Source organism: Stegostoma tigrinum, chromosome 20, assembly GCF_030684315.1.
Source record: "Stegostoma tigrinum isolate sSteTig4 chromosome 20, sSteTig4.hap1, whole genome shotgun sequence".
Lineage (NCBI taxonomy): Eukaryota > Metazoa > Chordata > Chondrichthyes > Orectolobiformes > Stegostomatidae > Stegostoma > Stegostoma tigrinum.
In genome coordinates this window covers 40,956,775-40,966,704 of record NC_081373.1, presented here as the reverse complement: position 1 = coordinate 40,966,704, position 9,930 = coordinate 40,956,775, and positions in this window count along the sequence as shown.

Sequence of the window (9,930 nt, the reverse complement as noted above, 5' to 3'; positions counted from 1 at the left end):
TGTTCTATTGGAAAATTTGTGTACGTGCAATGAGAATTCTTACATATTAGGAATATTGTTGAAAAACAATCCTTCTGTATGCAAAACCAATATGAGAAGAAATTTTCTTGGAATGTGCAGGACTGGTAAATATTGTTTTACTCCTAGCGATTAGTAAGTAACTTCGTTGCCAAAGCGTTTCTAACAGTTTTACTAAATCTTTAATTTGTCTGACCCTTTATTAAAGAATTGTAGACACTATTGAAGTATTTTCTGGGATGTGTGACTGCACTGTTAACATGTTTTCTTCTTACAGAGTTCTTATCTGTAATTTTGGATTCCCAGCATCTGCAATATTTTCATTTTAACTCTTCAAAATTAGACAGTTAATTCCATTTATTCTTCTACCTTAAGTAGTTAAATCTGAACTACGCCTGAAGCTGCGTTTTGCCATGTTGTCTAGGTTTAAAAATATCTTTTGTCTAAGTTATTTATGTTTATTTGATCTAATATCTCTTTAGAATCCAGAGCATTTACCCATGATAATAAAATGTGAGGCTGGATGAACACAGCAGGCCCAGCAGCATCTCAGGAGCACAAAAGCTGACGTTTCGGGCCTAGACCCTTCATCAGAGAGGGGGATGGTGTGAGGGTTCTGGAATAAATAGGGAGAGAGGGGGAGGCGGACCGAAGATGGGGAGAAAAGAAGATAGGTGGAGAGGAGAGTATAGGTAGGGAGGGGATAGGTCAGTCCAGGGAAGACGGACAGGTCAAGGGGTGGGATGAGGTTAGTAGGTAGGAGATGGAGGTGCGGCTTGGGGTGGGAGGAAGGGATGGGTGAGAGGAAGAACAGGTTAGGGAGGCAGAGACAGGTTGGACTGGTTTTGGGATGCAGTGGGTGGAGGGGAAGAGCTGGGCTGGTTGTGTGGTGCGGTGGGGGGAGGGGACGAACTGGGCTGGTTTTGGGATGCGGTGGGGCAAGGGGAGATTTTGAAGCTGGTGAAGTCCACATTGATACCATTGGGCTGCAGGGTTCCCAAGCGGAATATGAGTTGCTGTTCCTGCAACCTTCGGGTGGCATCATTGTGGCACTGCAGGAGGCCCATGATGGACGTGTCATCTAAAGAATGGGAGGGGGAGTGGAAATGGTTTGCGACTGGGAGGTGCAGTTGTTTACTGTGAACCGAGCGGAGGTGTTCTGCAAAGCGGTCCCCAAGCCTCCGCTTGGTTTCCCCAATGTAGAGGAAGCCACACCGGGTACAGTGGATGCAGTATACCACATTGGCAGATGTGCAGGTGAACCTCTGCTTAATGTGGAAAGTCATCTTGGGGCCTGGGATAGGGGTGAGGGAGGAGGTGTGGGGGCAAGTGTAGCATTTCCTGCGGTTTCAGGGGAAGGTGCCGGGTGTGGTGGGGTTGGAGGGCAGTGTGGAGCGAACAAGGGAGTCACGGAGAGAGTGGTCTCTCCAGAAAGCAGACAGGGGTGGGGATGGAAAAATGTCTTGGGTGGTGGGGTCGGATTGTAGATGGTGGAAATGTCGGAGGATGATGCGTTGTATCCGGAGGTTGGTGGGGTGGTATGTGAGAACGAGGGGGATCCTCTTTGGGTCGTTGTGGCGGGGGCGGGGTTCCCATTATCACATTTACCCATGAGTCTTCTTTGTGTCAGAATTCCCAGCTTCTTCAGTGTGTCTTCAGCTCTGGTGCTTCTGAATTCCCTCTTGCTGCAAGGTTTCCAATGTTTGAATGTCTTGTTGGTGATCAGAATTATATATAGTTAATACGCTGAGAATTCGGTTTTCTCCAAATGGAAAAAGCACAAGATCTATCTTGTTGCCTTTGCTACAGTTGCGTACTGCCAATTGCCTGAGTGATCTATTCGTTTTGTACTACTGATGTCATGCTTCCTGTTGAAGGATAGTGCGATCTAATTTCTATTGCCACTATTTAATGGCAGTTTCCAATTTTGTGACTAGATAATTAAATAAATGAGTTTTGATATTTAAGGTACGCAAATGAAGAGGACACGCAATGTAAGTACCTCAATTTCTTTGGATGTGCAAACATATATGAACGTGATTTCTGGTGAACTTAATGAAAGTATTGTGTTCTTAAAATATGATAGCAAGGCTAGTCTATGCCCTGAGGCTAATTTAGGCTTTTTCCTTTCATCCCTTTGTCCTGTTTTCTCTCTTGTCCTCTGGAATTGGTGGATGGGTGCATTTGAAGCACTTGTCGTTCTTACGTAAATGTTTGCTAATAAATAGTGACAAATTGAAGGGTTCGTCACATCAAAACTCAGTTCTACCCTAGCAAGCTGATGCCTACATACTCACTGTCAAAAGCAGTTGGATTTGAAATCTTTCTCTTAAACAAGCACAGTGAAAAGTCTTGCCTTTCTATAACAACTTATGCCCTGCTTTTTAAAGTGTTGCTAAAGCCTTGCACATCGATTAAATCTTAGTCATTTCTAGGTTATGCAATATTTCAGTCATTTCTCTGAAATTCTGGATATCCTGCAACAAAATTAATGAATATAAATAAGAGAAATGGAGTAGCAGCAAAAAAAGCCCATGTCCACATGGTCTATACTGATGTGCTTTTCTATCTGAGGGTTACATTTTTGAAGATTGTGCTTTAATAATGTACTTTTAAATCTTGGGTGTTGTGCTTAAAAATGGGGTGTGTTGAATCAACATTTGGACCATCTTGCAAGGTATATTCCAGTTTGTTTTTTCTTCCAGAATAATTATTTGACAGAGTGGGAACATTACCTAGTCATGATGCTAAAATGTAGCAAGTCTTATTTCAATGGAAACTTCACCAAAGATGCAGATTTCCCCCCATGTTCACATTATTCCTCAATTCTAGTGAGTAACTAGTGCTGAGAAGAGGAGATGGAAGCTTAGATAACAAGGTATAGAGCTGGATGAACACAGCAAGCCGAGCAGGGAGGCTGATGTTTTGGGCCTAGACCACCCTCCTTCATTTTCTGAAGAAGGGTCTAGGCCTGGAACTGCTCCTCTGATGCTGCTTAGCCACCTGTGTTCATCCAGCTCTACATCTTGTTATCTCAGATTCTCCAGCATCTGCAGTTCCTACTACCAGATGGAAACTGAGTTGTTTATTGCAGAATACCTGTTCTGCTTAAGGGTCTTCAGTAGATTTGTAGCTCGGGGTGTGGATTCTGTGGTTGGTTCCTCCTGCTGAGCTGGTTTGTTAGTTTCCAGACATTTCGTTACCCTGCTGGGTGACGACATCATTGCAGCCTCAGATGAAGCATTGTTGTGCTTTCCTGCTTATTTAAACTGTGGAGCCCATTGGAGTTGATTACTTCGGTTTTTTTTGTAGTGCTGTGTATAAACGGCCTAATTTTGTGTTTATTGATGGCCTTCTTGGTGGAGAACTAGGTCTCTAGAAATTCCTGTGCTTGTCTCTGTCTCTGTTGGCTTGTCTTAGGATCCTGACATTGTCCCAATTGAACCAATGGTTGTCCTTGTCTGTGTGTGTGGAGACAACTGAGTATTGGATGTGTCTTTTTGTTGGTAGCTGGTGTCCTGTTCTTGCTCTTTATAGCAATTATATAGTTAATACAGTTAGCCCTACTAAGCCAATAATCAATAAAAAGAAATCAGTAGTGGTCCAAGATTATGGAAGAACCCAGTGACGACTAGTTTGAGTTAGCAGTTCTCTGGAATTTCTATAATGAGAGTCACGCAATTTTCAGACCATGCCTGCACATTACTAAGTACTGTTAAAAGTGATGTATGTTACTTCATTTAATGTAGGATTACAAATGAAGAAAACATGCTTGTTACAGAGGAAACATCTTCAATAAAATAACCGGAAGAATGGACTTGACAAATTGACTCAAACTCATGGGTTCATATGCTAGTGTTGGAGTAATTTATGATAACAACAAATAATTTTCTATGTATCCCAGACATTAAAATCCACCACCCTCCACAATGCCAATTGAAAGCAGTGAAAGTCACTATTTGTTGTAGACCTGGAGGACCACAAGCTGCTTACTCAGGAGATAGTGTTGTCAGTGATGAGTTTAACCTGAGGAACGCCACACTTTGGGTGGCTGGCAAGTCTGAGAATGATGGGCTATTCATGGTGACATCAGCCAGAACCTGCAGAATTGGTATTATTCTGCATTGTAAGCTGGTTGTCAGGCTAACTGAGTTAACAGGAATTTTGCTTAGGCTTGTTGCTGTTTTCTGATGTATCCACTTTGCTTCAACTCTTCTTGTCTGTTAGCCTATTTTAAGGGCCAGAGTTCTTCTGATTTTTGCAGAGTTCATTCTGCACATCAGACAGTAGTTATTCATTGAGGGCCATTCGGTAGCTCTAGTGATGGCATTCCATTCATTTGTAAATGGAATGGTAATTCACTGGTTGTATTTATTTTTCCTGTATGATAAGATCTGGATATCTGTCACAAGACTGCATAATTCTTAAATTCAGGCATGATATTTGTATCATACCTAGATAAGTAGTGAAAACTGGTGTGTAAATCTTCACTGTAGAATGTCTGAGCTCAAAGCTGTCTTAATGTTCAGCTCACCTCTTAATGTCAGGAATAGTTAACCAAATCGACTGGGCATTGGTACTGATGTGGTAGAGCTCATATGCAAAAAATGTCCGCAACATTTTCTGGCTCCACGCCCTTGTAAACATTCCAGGACGGTTTTTATTTCTTCGTCTATTCATTTGTGGGATGTGTGCTGCTATTTACGGCCTTTTTCCTAGTACTCTGTAGAAGGTGGTGGTGAACTGCTGCCTTGAACTACTGCAGTCTACCTGCAGTGAGTTGACCCACAACGCTGTTAGGTAGGGAATTCCGGGATGTTGACTCAATCATCGTGAAGGAATGCCAATATATTTCCAATTCAGGATGGTAAGTGGCTTGAAGAGGATCTTACAGGTTCCTGTTTACCTTATTTTGCAATTTGACCCCACTACCAAAGACATTTTTCCCTCCCCACCCTTCCCTGCCTTCCGGAGGGACCACTCTGTCTGTGACTGCATGTCTGCTCCAAATTTCCCCACCAGCCCGACACCCTGACGCCTTTCTCTGCAACCACAGGAAGTGCTACACCTGCCTCTACACCTCTTTCTCCCCCCCACCCCCATCCCAGGCGCCAAGAAAACCTTCCACATCAAATAGATGTTCATCTGCACATCTGCCAATGTGTTATACTTTATCCGCTATTCCCGATGTGGCCTCCTCTACATTGGGGAAACCATTTTGTGGAGCACTTGCGCTCGGTTTGCGACAAATGACTGCACCTCCCAGTCATGAACCACTTCAGCACCCCCTCCCACTCCTTGGACAACATGTCCATCCTGGGCCGCCTCCAGTAACACAACAATGCCACCTAAAGGTTGCAGGAACAGCACCTCATATTTCGCTTGGGAACCCTGCAGCTCAATGGTATCAATGTGGACTTCACAAGCTTCAAAATCACTCCTCCCTGACCGCATCCCAAAACCAGCCCAGCTTGTCCCCGCCTCCTTAACCTGTCTGTCCTTTTCTCCCACCTATCCACTCCTCCCGCCTTCTCCTTACCAGCCTCATCCCCACCTCCTTGTCCTGTCTGTCTTCCCTGTACTGACCAACCCACACCCAAAACGCCCCCACACTCATGTTTACTGGCTCCATCCCCACCTCTTCGGCCTGTCTGTCTTCTGTCCAATTTCTTCCTTCTTTCGTTGTATTTTAACTATAGTAGATGAATAAAATGTATTTTGCTTTTAAAATCTGATAATTTGACCATTTGAATTGCATCAGAACAAAACGTCTGACATGCTGTAAAATAAGAAAAAGGTATGGTCTAGGCTATCTTAATATATTTTTAGGGGTGCCTGGTCTGGTTTATAACAAACTGGGAGCTTGTCCAGGATTAAAATCTCTAATTCCAGGTTGGCTTTAGGATTATTGGACTCAAAGGCAGTGAGTGGTGAGTGTTGTAGGAATATAGCAGAAATCTGAACAAGTGTCACAACCAAAAACATCACCTTTCCTCCTGCTCTGTTGCCTGGGCTGCTGTGTTCCTCTGAATCCAGCGTTTGCTGTTCTTACTATCTCCCAGTGGTAAATGTAAGTGTCTTTTATTTCTAGTGTTGAATATGATTGGGTAAACAGGATGTGCCTTGACTAGTAATGGCTTTTTTCAGTCACTAAGAATTTCCTGGGGGTGGATAAAGTCATGTTGGGAGGTTTAGAGAATGTTAGCAAGGCAAAGCTTTTAAAATTGACATGAGCTAAAGTTGGAACAAAAACAAAGTTGCTGGAAAAGCTCTGTAGGTCTGGCAGCATCTGTGAAGAAAAAAAAATTAGTTAACGTTTTGGGTCCAGTGACCCCTGCTCAGAACTCTGTTCTGAGCTTTACTGCTGAGCTTTTCCACAGCATCCATAGTTCCTTTTGGTTTTTATTAAGCTAAAGTTGGGTTTGCCTGCCCCTGTGAGGAAACGGGAGAGAGTTGTAGCAATTGTGTAGCATTTACAATTGCCAGGAGTGCCATCAGAATATTTTGGGGATGGCTAAAATTCAACTGAAAATGAAGCCACATGAACGTGAATTGGAAATGAAGCAGTTTGAATTACAATTAAACGCAGAGGAAAAGCAGGAGAGAATATTTCCAGTAGAGGAAAAGGAAGGGAAGAATAGCCTTAGCACGAGAAAAGAAGAAAGAGACAGAGACAGTTTTTGAGCTTTGGAAGTTAGAACTGAAAACTCAGTCAATTTAAACTGGTGGAGGTAGAGGTGAAGAGTAGAAGTAGTCATGGAGAGCAGTCCCATTGTAGCCAAAGGCTTGGTGTGGATCTATTTAAATATGTCCAAGTATTGCCTAAATTTGACGTGAAGGATGTGGAAGCCTTTTTAATTTCATTTCAGAAGGTGGCAAAACAAATGAAATGGCTGGTGACCATGTGGTTATGGTTGATCCAAACAAAGTTGGTCGGTAGAGCTGGTGAAGTATTCACATCATTGTCAGAGCATGTATCTGGGGAGTGCGATGAGCTGAAAAATGCCATCCTAAATATGTATGAGCTAGTACAACAAGCCTCCAGACTACGTTTTAGAAATCTAAAGAGGGAACCTGGTCAAATGCATTGTGAGTTTTGAAAAGATGCAACAAAGTAATTCTGAAAGATTGATAAAGCCAGTGTCCCATTATATAAAATGAGATTGGAGAGTTCAGTGAAAATTGAAGAAGTGGTGGTAGGGGTAAGAGAGAAATTCTCAGTTCCAGGAATGTAGTTTATTCTTGTTAATGATGAAGCTGGATCACAGATGGGAGTGATTCCTCCTGTAGTTGAGAAGTCAGTAGAAAACATGGCAACTAAGGTGTTACAGGAAGTTTTTCCTGACTCTGGTAACAAGGTCACAAAGCCACAGGCTGAAACAGAAATCAAGGGGTAAAGATAAGGGACAATAGGAACTGCAGCTGCTGGAGAATCCGAGGTAGCAAGGAGCTGAGCTGAATGAACACAGCAGGCCAAGCAGTAACTTAGGAACAGGAGCGCTGTCGTTTTGGCCCGAGACCCTGCTGAACTGTCTCGGCCCGAAACGTCAGCTTTCCTGCACCTAAGATGGTGCTTGGCCTGCAGTGTTCATTCAGGTCTACACCTGGTTATCGCTGTAAAGATAAGGGAGTTGAAGCTCAATGATCAGAAATTATGTTTGATCAAATTGTTAAGAAAAAAACAAGAACAAAGTGGTTATTTTTAGTTCGAAGAAATTAGCTGAATTTCAACATTGATGAAATACCAAAGTAGCTGTATCAAAAACTATCTCCAGAAGAAGAATCTGTGTATATCCCAGTATGTTACTAATTTAAAAGCCATGTTTTGATGAGTAAATGAAGACGATTGTATATTCAGTCATATTACTATTGGATTAGAGAAAGGAAGTGTTGTGGGTAGCACGTGAATTATCAGAAGAAGGTCATTTGGGAGTAAGAAAAACTGGAGCCAAAATACAAAATCGTTTTTATTGGCCTGGACTGCATAAGGATGTGGTTGAATTTTTGCTGGACATGTCAGATAATTGGAAAACATCAGGTTGCGCTAAAACTAGTGCCCTTAATACCCATTGCTGCATTTGTGGAATCTTTTTATAATCGTCTTAATTGATTGTGTAGAACCCCTACCTAAGACAAAAAGCAGCCCAATGGTATCAATGTGGACTTCACAAGCTTCAAATCTCCCCCCCCCCCCCACTGCATCCCAAAACCAGCCCAGTCTGTCCCCGCCTCCCTAACCAGTTCTTCCTCTCACCTATCCCTTCCTCCCACCTCAAGCCGCACCTCCATTTCCTACCTGCTAACCTCATTCCACCTCCTTAACCTGTCCGTCTTCCCTGGACTGACCTATCCCCTCCCTACCTCCCCACCTATCTTTTCTCTCCATCGTCGGTCCGCCTCTCTGAAGGGTCTAGGCCCGAAACATCAGCTTTTGTGCTCCTGAGATGCTACTTGGCCTGCTGTGTTCGTCCAGCTTCACACTTTGTTATCTTGGATTCTCCAGCATCTGCAGTTCCCATTATTTGTGATACAGCATTTTAGGACCTGACTTTTCCTGTTCTTGGCTGTTACATTCTTTCTAAGTGTAGATTCACCTAATATAGAAAGCACGTTCTGAAGGCGAGATTTAGCATTCATAGCCAATTTTATAGATTAGCAGAGAATGTTAAGACAATTAATATTTTCAAAATAACTAAAAATTCTGATGGAGAGAATTGTGAAAAGCTATTCCCTTTGTTTTTAAATTGTGTTTAAAGGTTATCAACTTGAAATCCACCCTGTATTAGATGAGTGATTAAGATAATTGTCTTCCTGCAGGACTTTGACAGGCTGTGTCATGTTTTGCTTAAAGCACAGATTTTGCCCCATTTAAAGATAAAGTAATACACCTATTTGAAGCTAGGAATGAGAGGAGGAAAACAGGTATTTTCTAGTTTGTTCTAACTATCACATTATGTGCCTTTAGGAGGAGTTTGTAGACTTGGTAACAAGGTGTCTGCTCCGTTGAAAGTGGAGTAAATAGCTTTGATATTTTTCAAAGTAGTCAAAAGAAGTCTGAATTGGTAGAGTAGGACTCAAAGTGAACTAGTTTTGCTTTCAGTTGTTGAAGCTAAGGTTTGGAGTTCCAGCTGCTGGATATACCTCGCACTGCTGCTAAATCCATTGTCCGTAGTCTGTCTTCTAGATTAGAAGAGATAGCAAGTGAGGTAAATCTGTTGAGCTGTATTTGCCTTTCTCAACTGTGTGTTAATGGGATGAGTAGTAGTTAAATTATATATAAGTATTTCAATAGTTAAAATTATGCCAACTTGTTTTTTTATTTGTATTTTAACTGTGGTGGGAGAATAGTGCATTTTTGATCAAACTACCAGGCTTTAAGCGATCAAATCACATCGAGAATGCAGTGCCTTACACTTGCCCCTATATAAAATTTAAGGTCTAGGCTATCTCCTTGATATGTTTTGAGGGGGTGTAGTCTGGTCAATAACAGTTCTTTGGTAATGTTAGGGAGATTGTGGACTGATCCTGGTCTACAATACAAGTATTCCTCCTAGAGTCATATTGGAATTTATGATGCATAATAAGAAAACAAGGTACAAATGAGAAGCTCAAATGTTTTAGTCTGGTTTCACATCAGACTGTGCCTAATCTAAAAGTTAAGCGTTGCAAGCCTGCCTCTTCTACAGTCGTCTCAAGTACATTCAGGAGTCAGTTCTCATTCTTAACAACAGAAGTAGCAGTATCGCTGTAGGAAATTGAAGGTCATTAACTGTCTTTTCATCACGGTGCCAGATAGTGATTTGGTTTTTTTTTCTCTACCACTTTTCAGTTGCTGTATTAGCAATTTCATCAATATACGTCAGTAACAAACCAAAATATTTTCTTGAATTAAATTCTTCCTTAAACATTAAA